Source organism: Bos javanicus, chromosome X, assembly GCF_032452875.1.
Source record: "Bos javanicus breed banteng chromosome X, ARS-OSU_banteng_1.0, whole genome shotgun sequence".
Taxonomy (NCBI): Eukaryota; Metazoa; Chordata; class Mammalia; order Artiodactyla; family Bovidae; genus Bos; species Bos javanicus.
This window is the reverse complement of record NC_083897.1, coordinates 41,117,765-41,140,113: the sequence shown is the minus strand read 5'-3', so window position 1 is coordinate 41,140,113 and position 22,349 is coordinate 41,117,765. Positions and strand designations below refer to the sequence as shown.

The window sequence follows — 22,349 nt, the reverse complement described above, 5'->3', positions numbered from 1 at the left end:
CCCTCAGAGCCTTTCCGCAACTTCCAATCATCAGTCCCTTCTTTCACTGAAAGGGGACCCTCCACACAGTGCAAGCCCACCTCCGATCGCCCTCCTTCCCCACCGCACCATTTCACTGGGAATAAGACCCTCTTCGCCTTCTAGGGGGCTTACTCTGTTGAAGGCAAAGAGCCACAAGATTTTAAGGATGCCAGTCTTCATATCACCCGGGGAGGACAGATGACAGTGGAAATTTAATGCTGGTAACTGTTATTATTTCATCTTTAAAACTTGCCCTCCAGAACGAAGCTAAATAAGTGGATTCACGTTGAATAGTGAAGGTGCAAGCTGAAAAGGAGCGGGGTTATTGGGTGGGGGTCGTGGGGAACAGGGAAACGGAGGGAAGGAGTGCAGAAAGACCCTAAATCTGTATTAGACTCCGGGGTTCAAAACCTGCCCCGGTCCAGGCTGCAGTAACCCCTCCACCCCACGCCCCCGGCGCCTCGGCCAGGGAGCCGGAAGGAGGGGCCGAGAGCTAGTGCGCGGGAAGGAGGCCGAGAGAAGCGAGGGCGGCTGCGCACAGGGAGGGCGCCGGGCTGGGCCGCTCGCTCAGCCTCCTCTCGGCCCGCTGAGCCGTTCTGGGGCTGACATCATTGCCAGAAGGAGGGGCTGCCCGTGCTAAAGCGACTGGAGAACAAGGTTCTCAGGCCTCGCTGGCGTAGGCGCTCCCTCGCCGCTTAGCAGGCGCATCGCGGTGGCGACCAGATTCAGCCCGCGTGAGCTGAGCACGGCAATTCTTAATTTAGCGGAGGAAGGAAGATATCTTTAGACCTTAGCGCGTCCATCTTTGGGTTCATTCGTCAGAGCAGCCCGCACACCGTCCGCGCTTTCCTCTGATGAACCAGACAAAGGCAAGAAAGGGGGGAACATGTACAAATACTACTATTACTTCGACTTGCTTTCAAATGCCACCCCACCCCCCTACCCAGCGAAAGGTCAGCTCTGATTGTTTGAAACAAGATTAAGAGTGAAATTCTATCTAAGTTCACCAAGTTCAGAAGGTGCCCTCAAGTATCTTTTTTTTTTTTTTTTTTTTTTTTTTTAAGTCACACCTGTTTTAACCTTTAAGTGACGGGAGGGAGTCGCTTTAGTGTAAAGCGAGGCTACCTTGTCCGGTGTTTTGCTCACTGTTCAGTATTCTCGGCAGGCTCCTCAGGTTGTTTCCTTATTGCAACGTTAAGAGCACCAAAGCAGCTCTCCCAACACCATCGCCCCCTCCCATTATTTCCTGTCCCCCTCACCGTCTATCCCCACGTTTAAACACTTTCTTCCACACACTCTCCTTCGCACAGAAACGGTTCCTATGTGAGGTTTAAACCCAACCTGAAGATGTTTCCACTCAAGGACTCGCTTTTGTTTGGTTCTCCCAATTCAATTTTATTTATTCTTTTGTCCTCGCCTCTCTTCTCTCAAGTCTTTTGCTTTGTGCATTTGTGCCGCAGTGGCGCAAGTTTCGATTCCCAGCCCCCAGCCAACATTTTTAGAAAGGTACCCCGCTGGGAGACTCCAAGACAAGCCCTCAGACGCGCGGGTACACGCATTCAACACGCGCACTCCTGCGCCCCGCAACCCAAAAGCGGCCAAAGCAGTGAAGCGCGGAAGAGGCCATTTGCAGTTGAGCTTTATAAGTCTTTCCTTAGGGAAGGAAAGGAAGTGGCTGGCGCTATACACTCTTCAAAAGTGGCACCTCCCCCCTTTATTTTTTGCAAGGGGAGGATGTCAATTTGAGGCTAAGAGTGCACTTTCAAGTCGTGTTTCCAATCAAGGGCAGACTGCCGCTCCGCTTTTCTAAGTCTCTGAAGAAAAGACTCATTTGCGGCTATGCCTTTTTAAAAAGTCACCTTTTCTGAAGACTCTCTTAAGAGGCATTCATTTTCGCGAAACGGGACTGTTTTATGGCTACGCGCTTTAAAAATTAATTCCTTTATGGACACATAAACTGTTTCTCGGTCCTATCTTAGTCAACGTCATTCATTTATGAGATAGCTAAGCGGGTTTTGGCTAAGGGCTGAAAAGTCATTTATTTTGGATAAAGAGCAGTCCCTTTATGTTTGACTAAGCTCCTAGAAAAGTCTTTCTTTTTTTTTTTTTTTTAATGAGAAAATGATGCGTTTTTCGGCTACGAGACTGTAAGACGTTTCTTTAAAAAAAAAAAAAAAAGCTAGGCAGAATTTTCCACACCTACCATCTCCATATACAGCAGGTGCTGACTGAGCACGGCCCCAGAAGTAGGGCGGGAAGGAAGGGCGGGGAGGCGAGGGGCAGGCGAAATTACACGGGAGACCCTGAGCGCTCCGTGGCGCGCTGCGATCTCCTCTCTACGCTAAGGGTCGGGTCCCCAAGGACTAGGGCCAACCTGGCAAGGATCCAGACCTGGAGCCCCCAGAGATGGGAGTGCAGCGGTGCCAGACCACGCGAGAAGTCCGGAGCGGGCTCCAGGCTTTGCCGCTCGGTTCAGACCGCTCCTTCTGGCTAACCCGAGAATCTGGAGTGTGATCTTTTCTCAATCCCTGCTCTAATCTTGAGAGTTTGTCTCAGCTTCGCTGAAGCTGAAGCGAAAGACATTTTTGCACGGCCAATGTCGGGCAAATTCACGCGCGGACACTTTTCTGACACAAGTGTTTTCTTAAAGTAACCAAGGCAAGCCGACTGGTGGCTATGCCAAAAAGAGATTCTAGCTGCACTCACCTCCGGGGTTTGCTCTTAAATCCAGGGAAGAGATGGGGGAAGGGGGAAGGGAGGACACGGGAAGAGTTTCTAAAACCACTCTGTGGTCCTAATAAAGACCCTGAGAGCAGGCAGCCGGAACCTCCACGCACTAAGTGCGGGACTCACGCTTCACACGGCGCACTCTGTTCTGGCCCCGGGACCGGATACTTACCTTGTTGTCCACGCCACTAGAGTAGAAATGAGGTGGTAGGTTAAAAAAAAAAAAAAAAGCTTCTGCTCGCTCCACGCAGACTGCGATTGCTGTAGCGGGGCTCTGCCGCCACAGCTCGCAGTCCGCGGAGCAGTTGGAGTCTCAAAGCCTTCCTTTTAGGCTGATTGGGCCGCCCGGATTGCCTGGGGTTGCCCGGGCTGTCTGTGACGCCGTTGCCGCTGCCACTCTACGCACTCTTTTTCAGCTGGCTTTCCGCTTTGCCGCGCGGGTCGCTGCGTGCAGCTCAAGCTCACGGCTCCTCCTGCCCTGACAGTTCGCCGACTGCAAGGAGCCAGGGCCGAGCCAGCCCTTTTCAATGGCGAGGGGGAGGGACTCGATAGAGGGGGAGAAGGGGGAAGGAAGGGGGGTGAGCGAGTGGAAGGCGGGCGTGGGGAGAGAAGCGAACCAGTGCCCTGGCCGCCTGCTGGGAGGGGATGGCGCAGCACCAACTGCTGGGTACCCACCTCTGGTCCCCACTCCTTGCATCCCACATCCCCCACCGCTTCGGGGGAGGCCCCTCCCGGCTGACGGGCAACCGGGAAAGAAGGGCGTGGGCGAGATGGAGGTAAACTTAGGAAGTTACTGTTCGCCGCCCCAAGCAGGCGGCAGAAAGCGTTCTGGCTGCACCCTCGCGTTCGGGACCCGCTGCTGGGAAAAACGCGCCGCTTTCCGGCTTCCCGCTTTGCTGAGCGAAACCGAGGGCACGTTCCGCTCCGCTCGGTCCTCCGCTCGCTGCTCTCTTTGGCTTCCCTTTAAGTTGAACTCATTCACATTATCTTACAGAAGTTTTATTTTTCTTGTTATGTGTGCTTTTCTCGTGATCCCGCTGACCGCCCTCAGTCCCGCTAGAGAACGAGCATCCAGCAGCACCATTGTCTCATACAAAGGATACTTAAGGCAGACTAGTGGAAGTAGGGGCAAAGCTGCAGTTGGAGCCGAGAGACTGTCTGTGCATATATTACACTCTGCTGTGAACCGGGTCTAGTCCCTCGATTTCCTTCAGACGGATCGTCTGGGGGTAGCGGAGAGAGGAGTGAGGGGCGAAATCTAGCATTTGGCTACCCCAGAGAGCAAGTATGAGTGAGCCTAAGCAGGTTTGGGCTTTGGGCTGCTTTAGTGGGGTCCAGCCGCTTCTCTGCCGGGGACCAGGCAGCATCGCGGGCTTGGACAGCGCTTTTCCGTGGTGTAGGAAAGGATACAGGAGAGGGAGGAACCCAGCCGCAAGACATGCTTGCCAGCGCGCTCCGGCTGCCTAGTCGGTGACGCCCGGGCGAGCATCGCGGTGCCAGGTCTTCCAAGACTACTAGAGAGATCAGGGGCAGTCTGGCTGGTTTGTGACTCGGAACGGTTGTGGGTGTCTAGAAGCAGGGCTAATTCCCCCGTCCCTGTTATGGAATTACAAGCAAATAGCAACACCAACCAAAACCTTCCCAGCTGGTCTACTCCGATTCTTACTCCAAGGAACAAGTCCTTAAATTTACCCAGTGGCTGGAGAATGAACCAGGTGAATGCTTTAATTTTTTTCCCAGAAAAAAAAAAAAAATGTAGTATTTTAGGTTTAGGTTTTAGCATCCGTTTTCCATGCTTAACCAATAGAAAAAACTTATCTTTCTAGTGCTCTGCTTTTTGGGGGAAAGAGGAAGCTCTCTTTCCTAAAATAAAAGAAGGAAAAGTAGATAATGTTTTCCGGCACCAAGAGCGCAGTATTCATTTTTACTTTTGTCTACTGAATCGTAGGGGGAATACATCTGCATAGGGCTAGAACATCAAGAAGGGGATAATTTGTTCCAATTATCATGAGTTGATTTTATCTAATAGCTTATTCGTGGAAAGTTATTATTATTATTATTGAAGGGCAAATCTTTCTGACTTCTTTCGCCAGTATATCTCTCATTTCATAACTGCCTTCTTTCCAATTCCTGATATTTTAAAAGGATAAAACCCTAGTTCAGATAATGCTCACATAACCTTTTGTTTTTCTGTTGCTTTTTCTTTTCTTTTTTAAACATTTACAGCCACTACCAGAAGGAATAATAGCAACGCAGTTCAGGGCAGTCTGCATGAAAAGAGGATACAGGAAGTATTTACTGTTACATTTTACTCCTCATGTAACTCTGCTTCCATCAGTCATGGTATCCAGCACATGCATTGTCCTCTTCTCGGGAACTAGGAGATGTCTTGGAGTTGAAATCAGAAGTTGTCAAATGGTTATGGTTTACAGCTCTGATTCTTGGGATTTGCACTGCTACATGAGACTCAGTCATAGGTGATGGCAGGAAGTCAATGAAAATAAAATCAGTGATTGATCCAGGAAAGTGTGGCAGAGCCATGCTATGGAGGCACTCACTCTCAGAGCATTAATAATCATTCATAACATCTACATTAGACATAAATTAATTGATGTGTTAAGAGGAGATAACTGTCCAGTGAATATTATGAAGTATTTAAAGTTATCAAGGCAGACTCATGAAGTTAATATTAATTATTTACATTTTACAGTTTCTAGAACTGAAGATTTGCACAAGATCATGGCGCTGAAGAGTAGCAGACTCTGGATTTTCATTTAGAGTATAAATCTAAACTTTAGCTACATGCTTGCTTTACAATGAATCTGGATTCTTCTATATATATAGCACAACATTTAGTCTTAAGTGTCTCATACAGTAGAAAATGATCTCTGTAGATTAGAGACATTACTTCCAGACCTAGTTCAACTAAGTAACCCAGAAAATCATCTGAGAAATTCATTTTTGTTGATAAAAGTGGCAGAAATCCACATTTGAAAATAATGAAAAATGTTCCCATTTTCTCTTCTTGGTGGCACCAATGAGCAACGGAATAACCAAAAGCCAGGCCACCCAGCAAAAGCTCTTTACTTGGTGCTCTAACTCTAAAAGGACTGATCAGGAATCTACTCTGCTTGCACACAGAGAGAATTCCTTGACTTAATGCCTTTTATGCACCATTTGAATTATTATATATTGTCCTGCTGCTGCTAAGTCGCTTCAGTTGTGTCCAACTCTGTGCAAACCCGTAGATGGCAGCCCACCAGGTTCCCCCGTCCCCGGGATTCTCCAGGCAAGAACACTGGAGTGGGTTGCCATTTCCTTCTCCAATGCGTGAAAGTGAAAAGTGAAAGTGAAGTCGTTCAGTCGTGCCAAAACCACTCTATGAGATAGGTATTATTAGCTTTTTTTTTTTTTTTTTAACAAATGAGGAAACAGAGACTCACAGAGACTAGGTAAAATGCCCAATGTTATAGAGCTATAAAGTATAGAGTTGGGAAAATCAAACTCATATCATTTCCAGTTCACTATGCTGACCCTCAGCATATGGTCTTCAGATTGTGTGATTACACATTTTCAGAATTTGCATTACATCAAGAATTTTATAATTAACAAAAGGAAACTTTAGGAATTTTTTTTTTTTTTTTGTAGGAGATGCCATGAGCGAAGTGCTATATTTATTGCATTTGTTTATTCAGTGTTCCAATTTGGAACTTTAACCAGGGTTCTACTAAGATTGGAAAAAGGAAGTTATGGTAATGTCTACCCATAAGCATGGAAATATGTGTAATCTCTGAGGATTAAACTATAAAATCATCATATAATTATAGAATGGCTCATACAAGAAAATTAAAATACTTCAGTGAGTTAGGATGTTTCTCAGGCCAGTGAGAATTGATTAAAACTGAGAAATAATGTGGTAATCTGAAGAAGGTTGATCAGCTGTGCAGAACTAAAAAAAGAAGCCTCAAAGAGATGAGTATTGGTAACTCTTATCCATGTACATTTTCATCTCACTGGCAAAAAGCATCCTTGATATGAGATTGATGAAGCTAATCACATACTCTGCAATTTCAGTTGCCTTTGCATTGAAACACCTCTTATCAAGCAGTCTACCATCTGATTGTGATTTGCTTTCCCATGTACACTGTCTAGAGAGAGAATGCATAGGTCTTAAAGATGGATGAAACTATGTGCTAGTTATTTTACATCAAATTCCATTCATCTTTATGTCATCCACTACAACTTGTACCTATATTACACGTGAATGCTATAATCAGTAAATCATCACTGTTATTGAGAAAGTATGTGTTTGTATGGACAGAAAACTGTAAAAATGGATAAATTACATTCTCTGTGATATTTTTCATATTTAATGTTAACCATCAACAGCAATTAAAATTAGTAAGAGGCAGTAAAGCCTAATGCTTAGAAAAGAACTTTAGTTTTAAACCAGATTTGAAATTCTGGCTCTGCCATTTTCTAGTTGTGTAGCTTTAGGCAAATTAATCTCTAGATCTGTATGTACAAGACAGAGACCAGCCACATGTGCTGCTGAGCCTTTGAAACTTGACTGACCAAAACTGAGATGCACTGTAAGTATAAAATACATACCCTATTTTGAAGAGTTAGCACATGTACATACACACATGTATATGAAATATGTAAGTAATATTTTTCATAAATTGCATGATGAAATGTTTATGTTTTGACTAACAGTAAATAAAATATTATTAAACTAATTTAACCTGCTTATTTTCAATATTTTAATGGGCTGCTAGAAAATTTAAAATTATATATGTGGTCTGAATTATATTTTTGTTGTAGAGAGCTATTCTAAGAAGCTTTAGTTTTTTCATCTAAAAATGAGGATGATAATCTTATGTAGCTCAAATTGTTGTAATGATATTTAAATAAAATAATGTACCTCAAATGCTTAGCACAGTGCTTGACTTTTAGTTTAAAAGTTATCACTCTGCAAGAGTTAGGAAATAAATTAAGAAATAAAGATAAGTAAAATTACAAAACAAAATCTGTAATCCTGAATGGGTTAAGGACTGCTCAAAGGAAAGGCTTTAGTTATTAATTGGTTTTCTTTAGCTCAAGTGAAATCATTCTAATTCTCTCTAGAAACAAAGGCAAAGATACATGTCTGGTTGTGGGGGGAGAACAATATTTGTGACATACAAAAATAATAATGTGCAGGCAAATGTTTTGAACAGTTCAAGGTACTTTCTTAATTCCAAACATTTTTACTACCGTAATTTGTGAGGCACTTTTACATTTAATTGGTAGATATTTCTAGTGTTGGGGCATTCAGGTTGTAATAGCCACGCATTCCGGGAAACAAACTCACTCAGAAGGACAATGCACATAGTGGAGTGCAGTTTATTACACCAGCAGGCCCAATGCCAAGGACCCCGACCAGCATTTGTGAAAATATTCTATACCTCATGTGTACGTTTCCGAACCCACCACCCCAATTTCTTTGAGACTTACATAAAACAAAGGAAGGATAAATACAATCACAATAACCCCATCATTCATGTGCTATGTGTTCAAATGGTTAATAATCAATAAGAATTTATGACCTGTCCAGAGGCAGGGGTGATTAGAGAATGTTTTCTCTTAGGCGATGAGTAACCTGGATGTGATCTTCAAATTCCCCCGTCCAGAGGGGGGTCTTATCCTTCTATTGTAGTTTCCATAGGCACTAAGCAAAGAGTTCAGAGTCCATTGGAGAGGTGGCCGAGCATGATCAGCATGAACAGGCCTAAAATGGAGTCCAGCTCTGTCTGTTTCCTCCTTCAAGGTGACGTAAATAAGGCTGAAAGGCAAATACTTTTCTGCAGATACAGAAATGGGAGAAAGCATAGTAGTTCACTGTACCTCAGTTCAGTTCAGTTCAGTCACTCAGTTGTGTCCAACTCTTTGCAACCCCATGAATTGCAGCACACCAGGCCTCACTGTCCATCAACAACTCCAGGAGTTCACTCAGACTCAGGTCCATTGACTCAGTGATGCCATGCAGCCATCTCATCCTCTGTCATCCCCTTCACTTCCTGCCCCCAATCCCTCCCAGCATCAGAGTATTTTCCAATGAGTGAACCCTTCCCATGAGGTGGCCAAAGTACTGGAGTTTCAGCTTTAGCATCATTCTTTTCAAAGAAACCCCAGGCTGGTCTCATTCAGAATGGACTGGTTGGATCTCCTTGCAGTCCAAGGGACTCTCAAGAGTCTTCTCCAACACCACAGTTCAAAAGCATCAATTCTTCACCACTAAGCTTTCTTCACAGTCCAACTCTCACATCCATATATGACCACTGGAAAAACCATAGCCTTGACTAGATGGACCTTTGTTGGCAAAGTAATGTCTCTGCTTTTGAATATGCTATCTAGGTTGGTCATAACTTTCCTTCCAGGGAGTAAGCGTCTTTTAATTTCATGGCTGCAGTCACCATCTGCAGTGGTTTTGGAGCCCCCAAAAATAAAGTCTGACACTGTTTCCACTGTTTCCCCGTATATTTGCCATGAAGTGATGGGACCAGATGCCATGATCATCGTTTTCTGAATGTTGAGTTTTAAGCCAAGTTTTTTCACTCTCCTCTTTCACCTTCATCAAGAGACTTTTTAGTTCCTCTTCACTTTCTGCCATAAGGGTGGTATCATCTGCATATCTGAGGTTATTGATATTTCTCCTGGCAATCTTGATTCCAGCTTGTGCTTCTTCCAGCCCAGCATTTCTCATGATGTACGCTGCATATAAGTTAAATAAACGGTGACAATATACAGCCTTGATGTACTCCTTTTCCTATTAGGAACGAGTCTGTTGTTCCATGTCCAGTTCTAACTGTTGCTTCCTGACCTGCATACAAATTTCTCAAGAGGCAGGTCAGGTGGTCTGGTATTCCCATCTCTTTCAGAATTTTCCACAGTTGATTGTGATCCACACAGTCAAAGGCTTTGGCATAGTCAATAAAGCAGAAATAGGTGTTTTTCTGGAACTCTTTTGCTTTTTCCATGATCCAGCGGATGTTGGCAATTTGATCTCTGGTTCCTCTGCCTTTTCTAAAACCAGCTTGAACATCAGGAAGTTCACGGTTCATGTATTGCTGAAGCCTGGCTTGGAGAATTTTGAGCATTACTTTACTAGCATGTGAGATGAGTGCAATTGTGTGGTAGTTTGAGCATTCTTTGGCATTGCTTTTCTTTGGGATTGGAATGAAAACTGACCTTTTCCAGTCCTGTGGCCACTGCTGAGTTTTCCAAATTTTCAGGCATATTGAGTGCAGCACTTTCACAGCATCATCTTTCAGGATTTGAAATAGCTCAACTGGAATTCCATCACCTCCACTAGCTTTGTTCATAGTGATGCTTTCTAAGGCCCACTTGACTTCACATTCCAGGAGATCAGTGATCACACCATCGTGATTATCTGGGTCATGAAGATCTTTTTTGTACAGTTCTTCTGTGTATTCTTGCCACCTCTTCTTAATATCTTCTGCTTCTGTTAGGTCCATACCATTTCTGTCCTTTATCAAGCCCATCTTTGCATGAAATGTTTCCTTGGTATCTCTAATTTTCTTGAAGAGATCTCTTGTCTTTCCCATTCTGTTGTTTTCCTCTATTTCTTTGCATTGATCACTGAGGAATGCTTTCTTATCTTTTCTTGCTATTCTTTGGAACTCTGCATTCAGATGTTTATATCTTTCCTTTTCTCCTTTGCTTTTCCCTTCTCTTCTTTTCACAGCTATTTGTAAGGCCTCCCCAGACAGCCATTTTGCTTTTTTGCATTTCTTTTCCATGGGGATGGTCTTGATCCCTGTTTCCTGTATAATATCACGAACCTCATTCCATAGTTCATCAGGCACTCTATCTAACATATCTAGTCCCTTAAATCTATTTCTCACTTCCACTGTATTATCATAAGGGGTTTGATTTAGGTCATACCTGAATGGTCTAGTGGTTTTCCCTACTTTCTTCAATTTCAGTCTGAACTTGGCAATAAGTAGTTCATGATCTGAGCCACAGTCAGCTCCTGGTCTAGTTTTTGTTGACTGTATAGAGCTTCTCCATCTTTGGCTGCAAAGAATATAATCAGTCTGATTTCGGTGTTTACCATCTGGTGATGTCCATGTGTAGAGTCTTCTCTTGTGTTGTTGGAAGAGGGTGTTTGCTATGACCAGTGCTTTTTCTTGGCAAAACTCTCTTAACTTTGCCCTGTTTCATTACGTATTCCAATGCCAAATTTGCCTGTTACTCCAGGTGTTTTTTGACTTCCTACTTTTGCATTGCAGTCCCCTATAATGAAAAGGACATCTTTTTTAGGCATTAGTTCTAAAAGGTCTTGTAGGTCCTCACAGAACCGTTCAAATTCAGCTTCTTCAGCGTTACTGGTTGGGGCATAGGCTTGGATTACACCCAAAAAAAAGAAAAGTCTGTTGTTTGCTGATGAGAAAAGTGCATAGCTCAACTGGAGACACTAGAGGGTGCTATTAGTGAGGGTTTAGAAGGACGAATAAAGCCTTTCAACACCCTTCCCCCTCTCCATTGCTATAGATTATAAAAATTTGAAAAGGGCATACCTGTGAAAAGAAACTAACACTTCTCCATTCACTCCTGGACATGACTTGCAAGGCTTTTCTTTTTGTTTTTGTTTTTTTTTTTTTTTAGTCTTGAGACTCCTTTTACAACATTCCCCAAATAATAAAATATTAGAAGTTTCCTATAGTACTTGGACAAATAATTGAGAAAAGTTTGAAATGGTTCCCTGCTCTTGGAAAAACACTACCAAAGCCCAAGGAAGGAAGTAGGAGAAATAAAAATACACAAGAAAGGGCTTCTAATGAAAGAAAGACTCCAACAACATCCATAATTAAGTTGGGGTGAGAAAATTGTTTGATAGTCATGCCATATAATATTTTCTCTCTCTCTCTCTAGGCTTGAACAGCTTTGCACTTGCAGAGGACGAAACTGCAGCTGACTTTCTTTCATCAAAGCCTGGAAATTACAGGCTTATGTGTATAACTGAACTTTGCTGAAGCACTGAACACTGATTAAGGCAAGTAAATGAATACAGGTACGTGGTGTTGTCCTCAAGGTTACAGTTTCCTACTAAAGAATGCACTTCTACTGTACTCTCATTTTTTCTTTTTTACAGATAAGTAGTTGCAAACTGTACCAGATAAGGCTTCTCATCTGTGTGTTATTTGCCTGTATTGTGATGTAAGCACACGAGCAGGGAAAAATATTGTGTATTTCAAACAGTAGAAGGATCAGAATACTATTAATGGTTTCTATCCTTCTTATTTCCTTAGGACAAGCTTTAGCTTGAGTTATCCAAATATTGCCTGGTGAGGTGAAAAATTCAAAGAGATTTTGGTTGATGAGGAAAGCAAATTCCTTTTTGTTGTTTCTTTTAACAATGAGATTGAATTTTTTCTACCCTGTCAAAACTCCTATGCTGTCATATCTTCAGGAAGTAAGCATCAGGGACTGCTTTAAATTTAGGAAATAAACACACTATGAAAATAATCACATAATGTTTCCAAAGCAACATATTGGGATTGATAAAAATATAATTTTTTAAAGAATCCTGAATCAATCCCATACCACTTAGCCTTCTTTATTTTTTAAGCCTCTTTATTTCTATTATAGGATATGGCTATGAGGTAAGTAGATTTAACTTTCGTATGGTTTGTAAAATCAGTTACATTTTCTAATGTATGATAACAAATATACTGTTCATTTCATTGAACCATGTAGGAAAACTGCTTTAAGTTTTGTTTCTGTTTTTAATTAACAAACTACCATGGCTGTGGTTTAGTCAAAGAAGTGTTTAATAGATGACTACTTTGAGCCATTTTTCATTGACTGAGGTGCTTTAGAAATCCCATAAGTGATTAGACTGCATTTAGATAATCAACATAGGGTTTCTGTTTTCTTTTAAGACTGAACAGTTTTATCTCATAATTACTGAAACTTAGCTGAATGTCAATTTATTTGGATAAAATACAAAAAAAAAAAAAAAGAATTCTTCTTAGTTGCCAAAATACAGCTGGTCTCAACTATTCATTTTAGATTTCCTGCCACACAAGTTGAAGAATGGTGATTCATTTTAATTTTGGAAAAAAAAAAAAAATCAAAACCAATGAGTTGAATCTTTGAATTAATTTTTCTTTCTTGACTAACTTAACCACATATTCAGTCAGGCACACTATTGAATCTATCATGGTTATCTTTTGTGTCAGGCTAGATAGGGAAGGAAAAGTGTTTGGAACATAGCAGGGCTCTCCTTTTAAGGAAAAAAAAATGTGTATTCAAAACTGGCAATGAAAATGAAATATTGTTTCTGGGTTCCTTCCATTGTGAATATTGTTATTATTAGGTTCCATTTTCCCTACATCTGTTGTTGGAGCTCAAAGCAATAAAGGAGCTTCACCTTCAGACTGAACCTAATCCTGTCATACTGAAAAATCCTTCAAAAATTTCCACCTTGTCAGATGGCTTTTCAGATTTGATGTCTTTTCAGACCCACTGTTCAGTGTTCTTTTGGTGAATCTAACAAATCTGAATTTTACTACAAGTCCAATACTGGTGATTTAGTTTGTGCAGTTAGCCATCTACCTCAGATATGTGAGTGGCACTTTAGTACCCACTGCTAGGACAAGAGTGCAAGCTCTGATAATCAGTTCAAGCATTGGCATATTATTTACTTTCCACCTATTTCCCTGGTGCCCTAGTCTCAGTATCAATGAACTATTACCTGCTTGGCTAAGGTTTATGATCCCAACAAGAAATCTTTCTTAGAAATGTCCTATTAATACCAAAATAACTTACGATTCTAGCCTCACGTTTTATGTTTTACATTCTTGGACCATTTATTCTATAGAAGATGTTTAAGTGGGTAGGGTATGTTTGTTAAGCTTTTTATACTTCATCACATTAAGTAATGACATTCAATGATGGTTATTATTCTTGAAGAGTACAACTGAATTACTTAGCACCCACACTTTCACGCCCATCAATTATAAATTATTCTCCAAAAACAAGCATAGAGATGTAACAATCATAGAAAAATTACAAGTAAAACATTGGAAAGTGTAAAAATAACTTTGTCATAAACTTGTTTAATGACAGAGGTTTCTAACTGTCTTATGAATGAATAAATTTCCCCCGTTTTACAAGGATCACTTTGGGTAGGGGGCCTGAATCAATTTCTGAAAATACAGTAGTATTTTCAAGATAGGATGTGTGGTCACTTTGACAGATACACCAGTTAGTGACACAGACAATGAAATGTATATCTACAAATGTAGTGAAGGACCTCAAGAATTATATACTTATATTGAAAGTATTAAACATGTATTTGTCAGCTATTGTTCTAAACTTACATCTCATGGAAAATTAAATACCAGTATCACATCAGATCAGATCAGTTGCTTAGTCATGTCCGACTCTTTGAGATCCCATGAATCGCAGCATGCCAGGTCTCCCTGTCTATCACCAACTCCAGGCGTTCACTCAGACTCACGTCCATCGAGTCAGTGATTCCATCCAGCCATCTCATCCTCTGTCGTCCCCTTCTCCTCTTGCCCCCAATCCCTCCCAGCATCAGAGTCTTTTCCAATGAGTCAACTCTTCCCATGAGGTGGCCAAAGTACTGGAGTTTCAGCTTTAGCATCATTCCTTCCAAAGAAATCCCAGGGCTGATCTCCTTCAGAATGGACTGGTTGGATCTCCTTGCAGTCCAAGGGACTCTCAAGAGTCTTCTCCAACACCACAGTTCAAAAGCATCAATTCTTCAGCGCTCAGCCTTCTTCAAAGTCCAACTTTCACATCCATACATAACCACAGGAAAAACCATAGCCTTGACTAGACGAACCTTTGTTGGCAAAGTAATGTCTCTGCTTTTGAATATGCTATCTAGGTTGGTCATAACTTTCCTTCCAAGGAGTAAGCGTCTTTTAATTTCATGGCTGCAGTCACCATCTGCAGTAATTTTGGAGCCCCCAAAAATAAAGTCTGATACTGTTTCCACTGTTTCCCCGTATATTTGCCATGAAGTGATGGGACCAGATGCCATGATCTGAGTTTTCTGAATGTTGAGCTTTAAGCCAACTTTTTCACTCTCTGCTTTCACTTTCATCAAGAGGCTTTTTAGTTCCTCTTCACTTTCTGCCATAAGGGTGGTGTCATCTGCATATCTGAGGTTATTGATATTTCTCCCAGCAATCTTGATTCCAGCTTGTGTTTCTTCCAGCCCAGCATTTCTCATGATGTACTCTGCATATAAGTTAAATAAACAGGGTGACAATATACAGCCTTGACAAACTCTTTTTCCTATTTGGAACCAGTCTATTGTTCCATGGCCAGTTCTAACTGTTGCTTCCTGACCTGCATACAAATTTCTCAAGAGGCAGGTCAGGTGGTCTGGTATTCCCATCTCTTTCAGAATTTTCCACAGTTGATTGTGATCCACACAGTCAAAGGCTTTGGCATAGTCAGTAAAGCAGAAATAGATGCTTTTCTAGAATTCTCTTGCTTTTTCCATGATCCAGCGGATGTTGGCAATTTGATCTCTGGTTCCTCTGCCTTTTCTAAAACCAGCTTGAACATCAGGAAGTTCACGGTTCATGTATTGCTGAAGCCTGGCTTGGAGAATTTTGAGCATTACTTTACTAGCATGTGAGATGAGTGCAATTGTGTGGTAGTTTGAGCATTCTTTGGCATTGCCTTTCTTTGGGATTGGAATGAAAACTGACCTTTTCCCGTCCTGTGGCCACTGCTGAGTTTTCCAAATTTGCTGGCATATTGACTGCAGCACTTACACAGCATCATCTTTCAGGATTTGGAATAGCTCAACTGGAATTCCATCACCTCTACTAGCTTTGTTCATAGTGATGCTTTCTAAGGCCCACTTGACTTCACATTCCAGGAGGTCAGTGATCACACCATCGTGATTATCTGGGTCATGAAGATCTTTTTTGTACAGTTCTTCTGTGTATTCTTGCCACCTCTTCTTAATATCTTCTGCTTCTGTTAAGTCCATACCATTTCTGTCCTTTATCAAGCCCATCTTTGCATGAAATATTCCTTTGTCATCTCTGATTTTCTTGAAGAAATCCCTAGTCTTTCCCATTCTGTTGTTTTCCTCTATTTCTTTGCATTGATGGCTGAAGAAGGCTTTCTTATCTCCTCTTGCTATTCTTTGGAACTCTGCATTCAGATGTTTATATCTTTCCTTTTCTCCTTTGCTTTTCGCTTCTCTTCTTTTCACAGCTATTTGTAAGGCCTCCCAGACAGCCAGTTTGCTTTTTTTACATTTCTTTTCCACGGAGATGGTCTTGATCCCTGTCTCCTGTACAATGTCATGAACTTCATTCCATAGTTCATCAGGGACTCTATCTATCAGATCTAGGCCCTTCAATCTATTTCTCACTTCCACTGTATAATCATAAGGGATTTGATTTAGGTCATACCTGAATGGTCTAGTGGTTTTCCTTACTTTCTTCAATTTAAGTCTGAATTTGGCAATAAGGAGTTCATGGTCTGAGCCATAGTCAGCTCCTGGTCTTGTTTTTGCTGACTGTATAGAGCTTCTCCATCTTTGGCTGCAAAGAATGTAATCAATCTGATTTTGGTGTTGACCACCTGGTAATGTCCATGTATAGAGTCTTCCCTTGTATTGTTGGAAGAGGGTGTTTGTTATGACCAGTGCATTTTCTTGGCAAAACTCTATTAGTCTTCACCCTGCTTCATTCCCTTTCCAAGGCCAAATTTGCCTGTTACTCCAGGTGTTTCTTGACTTCCTACTTTTGCATTCCAGTCCTCTATAATGAAAAGGACATCTTTTTTGGGTGTTAGTTCTAAAAGGTCTCATAGGTCTTCATAGAACCATTCAACTTCAGTTTCTTCAGCATTACTGGTTGGGGCATAGACTTTGATTACTGTGATATTGAATGGTTTGCCTTGGAAACGAACAGAGATTATTCTGCCATTTTTGAGATTGCATCCAAGTACTGCATTTCGGACTCTTTTGTTGACCATAATGGCCACTCCATTTCTTCTGAGGGATTCCTGCCCACAGTAGTAGATATCATGGTCATCTGAGTTAAATTCACCCATTCCAGTCCATTTCAATTCGCTGATTCCTAGAATGTTGACATTCACTCTTGCCATCTCTTGTTTGACCACTTCCAATTTGCCTTGATTCATGGACCTGACATTCCAGGTTCCTATGCAATATTGCTCTTTACAGCATCGGACCTTGCTTCTATCACCAGTCACATCCACACCTGGGTATTCTTTTTGCTCTGGCTCCATCCCTTCATTCTTTCTGGAGTTTTTCTCCACTGATCTCCAGTAGCATATTGGGCACCTACTGACCTGGGGAGTTTCTCTTTCAATATCCTATCCTTTTGCCTTTCATACTGTTCATGGGGTTGTCAAGGCTAGAATATTGAAGTGGTTTGCCATTCCCTTCTCCAGTGGACCACATTCTGTCAATACTACTATACTATAGCTTATACTAAATTAAATTTGTTTTTAACTCTGTCATTCTAGTCTCTTCTTCTAAGGTCTTTTTAAGTTAACAATGAATAAAAATAACATAAATTAAAGTTTTCTCTGAGATATAGTGCTTGATTCTTATACTTTACAGAACACCTACAGCATGAGATGTAGTCTTAACTGCCAAAATGTCTGATAATATCTTTATTGTTACATTAGATTTGATATACCAAGAAGCTATCAATTATAATCCAATAAATTCTTAACGAAACTTACTTAGCTTAGAGTTCTATTCGACTAATAATAAATGAAAAGACATTTTACAGCTAGAAGATAGTCTTTTGTCTCCCAAGCATGTGTGTCTCTCAGAAAAGGAATAGGAAGAGAAGAAGGGGTATGAAGAATAGGCAACCTCAGTGTCCTTGAGGGAAACAAGGCAGTACAGGTCCCTTTTCATTTTAAAATTATTTTGTAAAGTTTATTCTTCAACTTCACTATCATTACTTTAAAAACTTATTTTATGCAACTTCTGTTTCAAATTTTTTCAACTTTTAAGTATTCTGGCAGGGTAAAATGCTCACATGGAGACTGGTGTGGGGCTAAGTGAAAGTGACAACAGAAAGACAATTAAAGTCACCATTCTCTTCACAGTGACTTTTCATAAGGCAGACTCTGGAAAGAAACAAATAGAGAAGGAGGAGGGAGGAGGGTTCAGGATGGGGAACATGTGTATACCTGTGGTGGATTGATTTTGATATATGGCAAAACCAATACAATATTATAAAGTTAAAAAAATAAGATAAAATAAAATAAATAAAAATAAATAAATTGCCAATAACATTAAAAAAAAAAAAAAGAAAGAAAGAAAAAGAAAGAGATACTGGACAGGTACAGGTAGATGTTCAAACCCCATCTCCAACCTCTTAACCTCTTTACTTTGAGCTGCCAGTCCTGAGTTCCAGCAGTGTAGTTTACAGTAGAAATACAAGTCAGCAGGAAAAGTGCGGTGATGGTGTGTGTACTGTCTGAGGCCCTTTGTTGTTGTTGTTTAATTGCTAAGTCATGTCGTACTCTTCTGCAATATGATGAACTTTAGCCCACCAGGCTCCTATATCCAGGGGATTTCCCAGGCAAGAATACTACAGTGGGTTGCCATTTCCTTCTCCAGGGGATCTTCCCCACCCAGGGATAGAACTCACATCTCCTGCATTGGCAGGTGGATTCTTTACCACTGAGCCACCGGGGAAGCCCCTGAGGCCCTTCAAAGGACAACAAAGTAACAGGATTGGAGTTGGGAGAGTTGGAGACATGCCCAGAGGGGAAACAGGTTTATTTAGAGAAGGACTTCCTATGTCTTTAATATGCAAATATGTGGCAAGGGCTTGTGAAGAGTTTATTCAGCCATGGGAACCCTTTTGAAATAGCACAAAAAGTGTTGCTAGTTAGTTTTAGAAGCACCTCTCTGAACTCTTCAAACCTGTCTACCCCATGGTGATAAGGTTAATCTTTCTCCATATAGCTGTGTCATGCTATTAATATTAACATTCATGTCACCCTTGATGTGCTGCTGTTCAAAGCAGACCAGACCCCATTTCAAAACTGGGGATAGGAGGAGCAATTTGTGGATATGGAAACGAAAAGGAATAAATTGAAGAAATCTGTGCATTGTAGTACAATAATGAGAGGTTCTATTGTAACTTTTGCCATAATATATTACAATTTTTGTCTGGAACTTGTCTAGAACACAATTTTAATTTAAACTGGTCTCCTAAAAATTATTTGGCTATATTTTTTGCGCATGGCCTAATGGGAACAAAGTCTAGAAAACTTGGATTCAATTTATGATTCTGTGGCATTCTGGCTGCAGAATATTTGACAAGTTACTTTAACTCTCTAAATCCAATTTTAACAACTGTGTATTGAAAAATATAATTACCTTGAGAATTGATATGAGGAATAAATGAGATGAAGAACATAAACACAGCTAACGCAGTGCCTACATAGATAGTTTAACATAGGTGAATGCTCCAATAGATTTAGACTTCATTACACACCTAAAGCAGTCACTGAGGTAAAAGAAAATGGGAGGTAAGGATTGAAGTATTATTCATCAAGTCATTTGCTAGTTCATTTATTCATTCATACACAAATATTTAATGAAGAAGTATATATTCAAGGCACATTTTAAGGTAAATTAATTCCTTAAGTAGTCTTTCCATCTTATGTGTATTTGATAGATTTGGATGTTGAGTAATACAATGCTGAGTACAGCTGAGTTAATTGAGGGAGTCAAGGGGAAAGGATTGGTAACCTCAGCTTATTTGCAGAAAATAAATACCACCTCCTAACATATACCTTACATCTTCCCTGGGGAGCCATTGCCCTCAAGTACACTCCAAAATTAAAATTAATACTTTGTATTAATGTGTGTATATTTATGTGTGTATACATATATACATATAGATAGATAAGTAGATATAGATAGACAGACAGACAGACAGATATTTTGAAATAGTTGTCACTAGTTTAGACTATTTGAGCAGCCACATAGTGAGAGAATGATTTATGTAAACAGAGACAGATTTATTATGAAGTGAATTAAATTTTAGCTTAAAACCCCCAATGCACATGGACCTCTTCTGAGGCCTGGTATTAGAAAATCAAATGTCTTAGGAGGGAGAGATAATAAAATGATATGTCGTCAAAAATGTTGGGAAAAAAAAAAAAACAACTATTGTAGAGATATAGCAAGAGTTTATTTATATATGTATGCAATTGCAATTTTTGTGATGGCAGCTTTTATAAATTTGTTAGTTGTCATTCTTTCTTTTTATTTGGCTGTACTGTGAAGCTTGCTGGATCTTAGTTCCCTGACCAGAGATTGAACCTGCATTTTTGGCAGTGAAAGTGCAGGGCACTAACCATTGGACTGCCAAGGAATTCCTGTTGTGATTCTTTTTTGTCTGTAAATTAATATTTTGTTCATACCAAATTTTACGTTGGTAATTTTCTATCATTTTGTTAAAAAGAGCCCCTGTGTTTAAGCTCCATATTCCAGAACACCAGGGTTCATCCCCTACTTACAATGTCAAAATACTTCCCTTTTGTTCTTCCCAGAGGAAATAAAAATACCATCAAAAGTAGAATTTAAGGTATAGGCTTGGGTCTTTACTGAGTGGATTGATTTAAGCCTACAAAATGACTTCAATTTTTGATTTTGAAAAGATTTTGATCATTTCTTTTACCTTCTGCAATATGATTCTTAGCCATATCAGCAACTAAAGGGAAAATAAAAACAAAATCTCCACATACTTATGGAAGAGATCTCAGTGGTTTAATTAAAGGACAAAAAACATGCAGTCTGTACAATATGGATCTCTGAGAACTAGAAGGGACCCTTATCATCTTAGAAATTATGAAATTTGTTCAAGTTTTGCACTTTTGGTCATAGGATATTTTTCTTCTCAGATAATCATCTGTCATGTTTAAAGGATATATGAAATTCCTGAGAAATCAAATTAAATGGAATTTTGTATTGAACATAAAATAGAAAACTATCAAATCAGTCTTTCTTTTGAGTTTTATGGTGACAATTCTCTCTTGGATTAGACTTTTTCCACTTTGAACTACTAAGTATATTGTATCCCACACAAAGGAGCATAAGTCAAACTTCAAAACTGTTCTTTAGAACAGTTGTCATTTTTGTTATTTTTAAATGACAAGAGATTGGAAGCAGTGCAATGATTTTATCCACTCCAATTGAGATTCTGTGCCATTATTTAAAATCTGCTCTGAGAAGAAAAATGGAATAATAATTCATAGACAAAATTAAAATGAATAGGATTTTTATATGAAAATAGAGGAATTAGATTTTAGTATATAATAATAATGCAAGAAAGTCTTGTTGTTATGTTTGTTGTAATACTATACATAGTATTTTTCAATTACAAAATGGTTGATACTAATAAAAGAAAAAGAGCAGTTTGAAATTTGTTAAAGGGAAGCATTTGTTAAAAGTATGATTAAATCTTGACTATTTCCTCTTGGGAAAGTTCCGTTAAGTAAAGTATGTGTTTAGAGGAATGGCTTAAGATCTGTTAGTTAATAATGATGAACAGTGTGCTGCCCACATATGCATATGATCCTGCTTTCTCCTTTTAAAATAAAGAATAGCATCAGTGACAGGTTTCCTTTAAGATTAAAAAAAGAAAATAGACATTCGTTAGAGGGTTGGTTAATGACAAAGGACCTAGTGTGGGTGGAAACAAAATATTATTTTCTGGACAAAATTAACTGGCCTATATGTGGCTCAAATCCATGGCCTTGGACTCATTAGCACAATGTTCTAACTAATTAAACTAATGAATCTCAAAATAATGACAAATCCTCAGTTTGAAAGAATAAGGTTCTTCTTTAACTTGGCTTGTTAAAACAGATACAGATGGCAAAACCAATACAATATTGTAAAGTACTTAACCTCCAATTAAAATAAATAAATTTATATTAAAAAAAACCCAGATATAGACTATTAAACAAGGATGCCAAAAATATGCTAACATTTCCTGAAATCACAATGACAATAGGGAGAAAGAATTGCCTTTTTTTCCTCCTGGTACTTGTTCATAGTGACAGAGAATGTCATAAGTTAGCATTCAGTAGTCTACTGGCCAAGTGTTGATAATACTAATAAATATGAAAGATGATAGGGGGAACTCAAAAATAGAGATAGAGATCAGAAATGGTGGTCATTGTTAAATACTATGTTTGTATGTTCATAAACAAAATTGGAAACATAAGAATTCTAATAGGTTTTCTATTTGAGACATTTGGTGCTGAGTCGGAGCTCAGGTACCACCAAATCTAGTATTGTGGGATCAACATGTCTAAATTGGGCAATTGAATCTTTTGCTCATTAATCATTTCAGTGATTTTAAGTGCAAGAGAATTGAGGGCTGATCCATCAGTTTGCTTATTAAGCTACCTTAAAGATTCATTCAGACAACCATATAACCCTGGCTATTAGTTCAATGATATTTTACTTATTTTACTTCTAAAGTAGGTTCCTTAGATTTGTAATTAATATTAGCTTTAAA

The 22,349-nt window shown here is 40.0% G+C and overlaps 1 protein-coding gene across 7 annotated transcripts in view; it reads right to left on the bottom strand.

Annotated features, from left to right (window-relative positions):
- LOC133242872 (protocadherin-11 X-linked) overlaps window positions 1–3,331 on the bottom strand; it is an 818,944-nt gene extending 815,613 nt beyond the window's left edge. For 2 of the 7 annotated variants that reach the window (XM_061409097.1, XM_061409098.1), the window contains exon 1: window positions 2,921–3,331. The gene's annotated coding sequence lies outside the window, so the exon portion shown is untranslated. The remainder of the gene's footprint in view (window positions 1–2,920) is intronic. The other 5 variants (XR_009734911.1, XR_009734910.1, XM_061409099.1 and 2 more) reach the window with 5 other exon arrangements.
- Window positions 3,332–22,349: the final 19,018 nt, after the last annotated feature.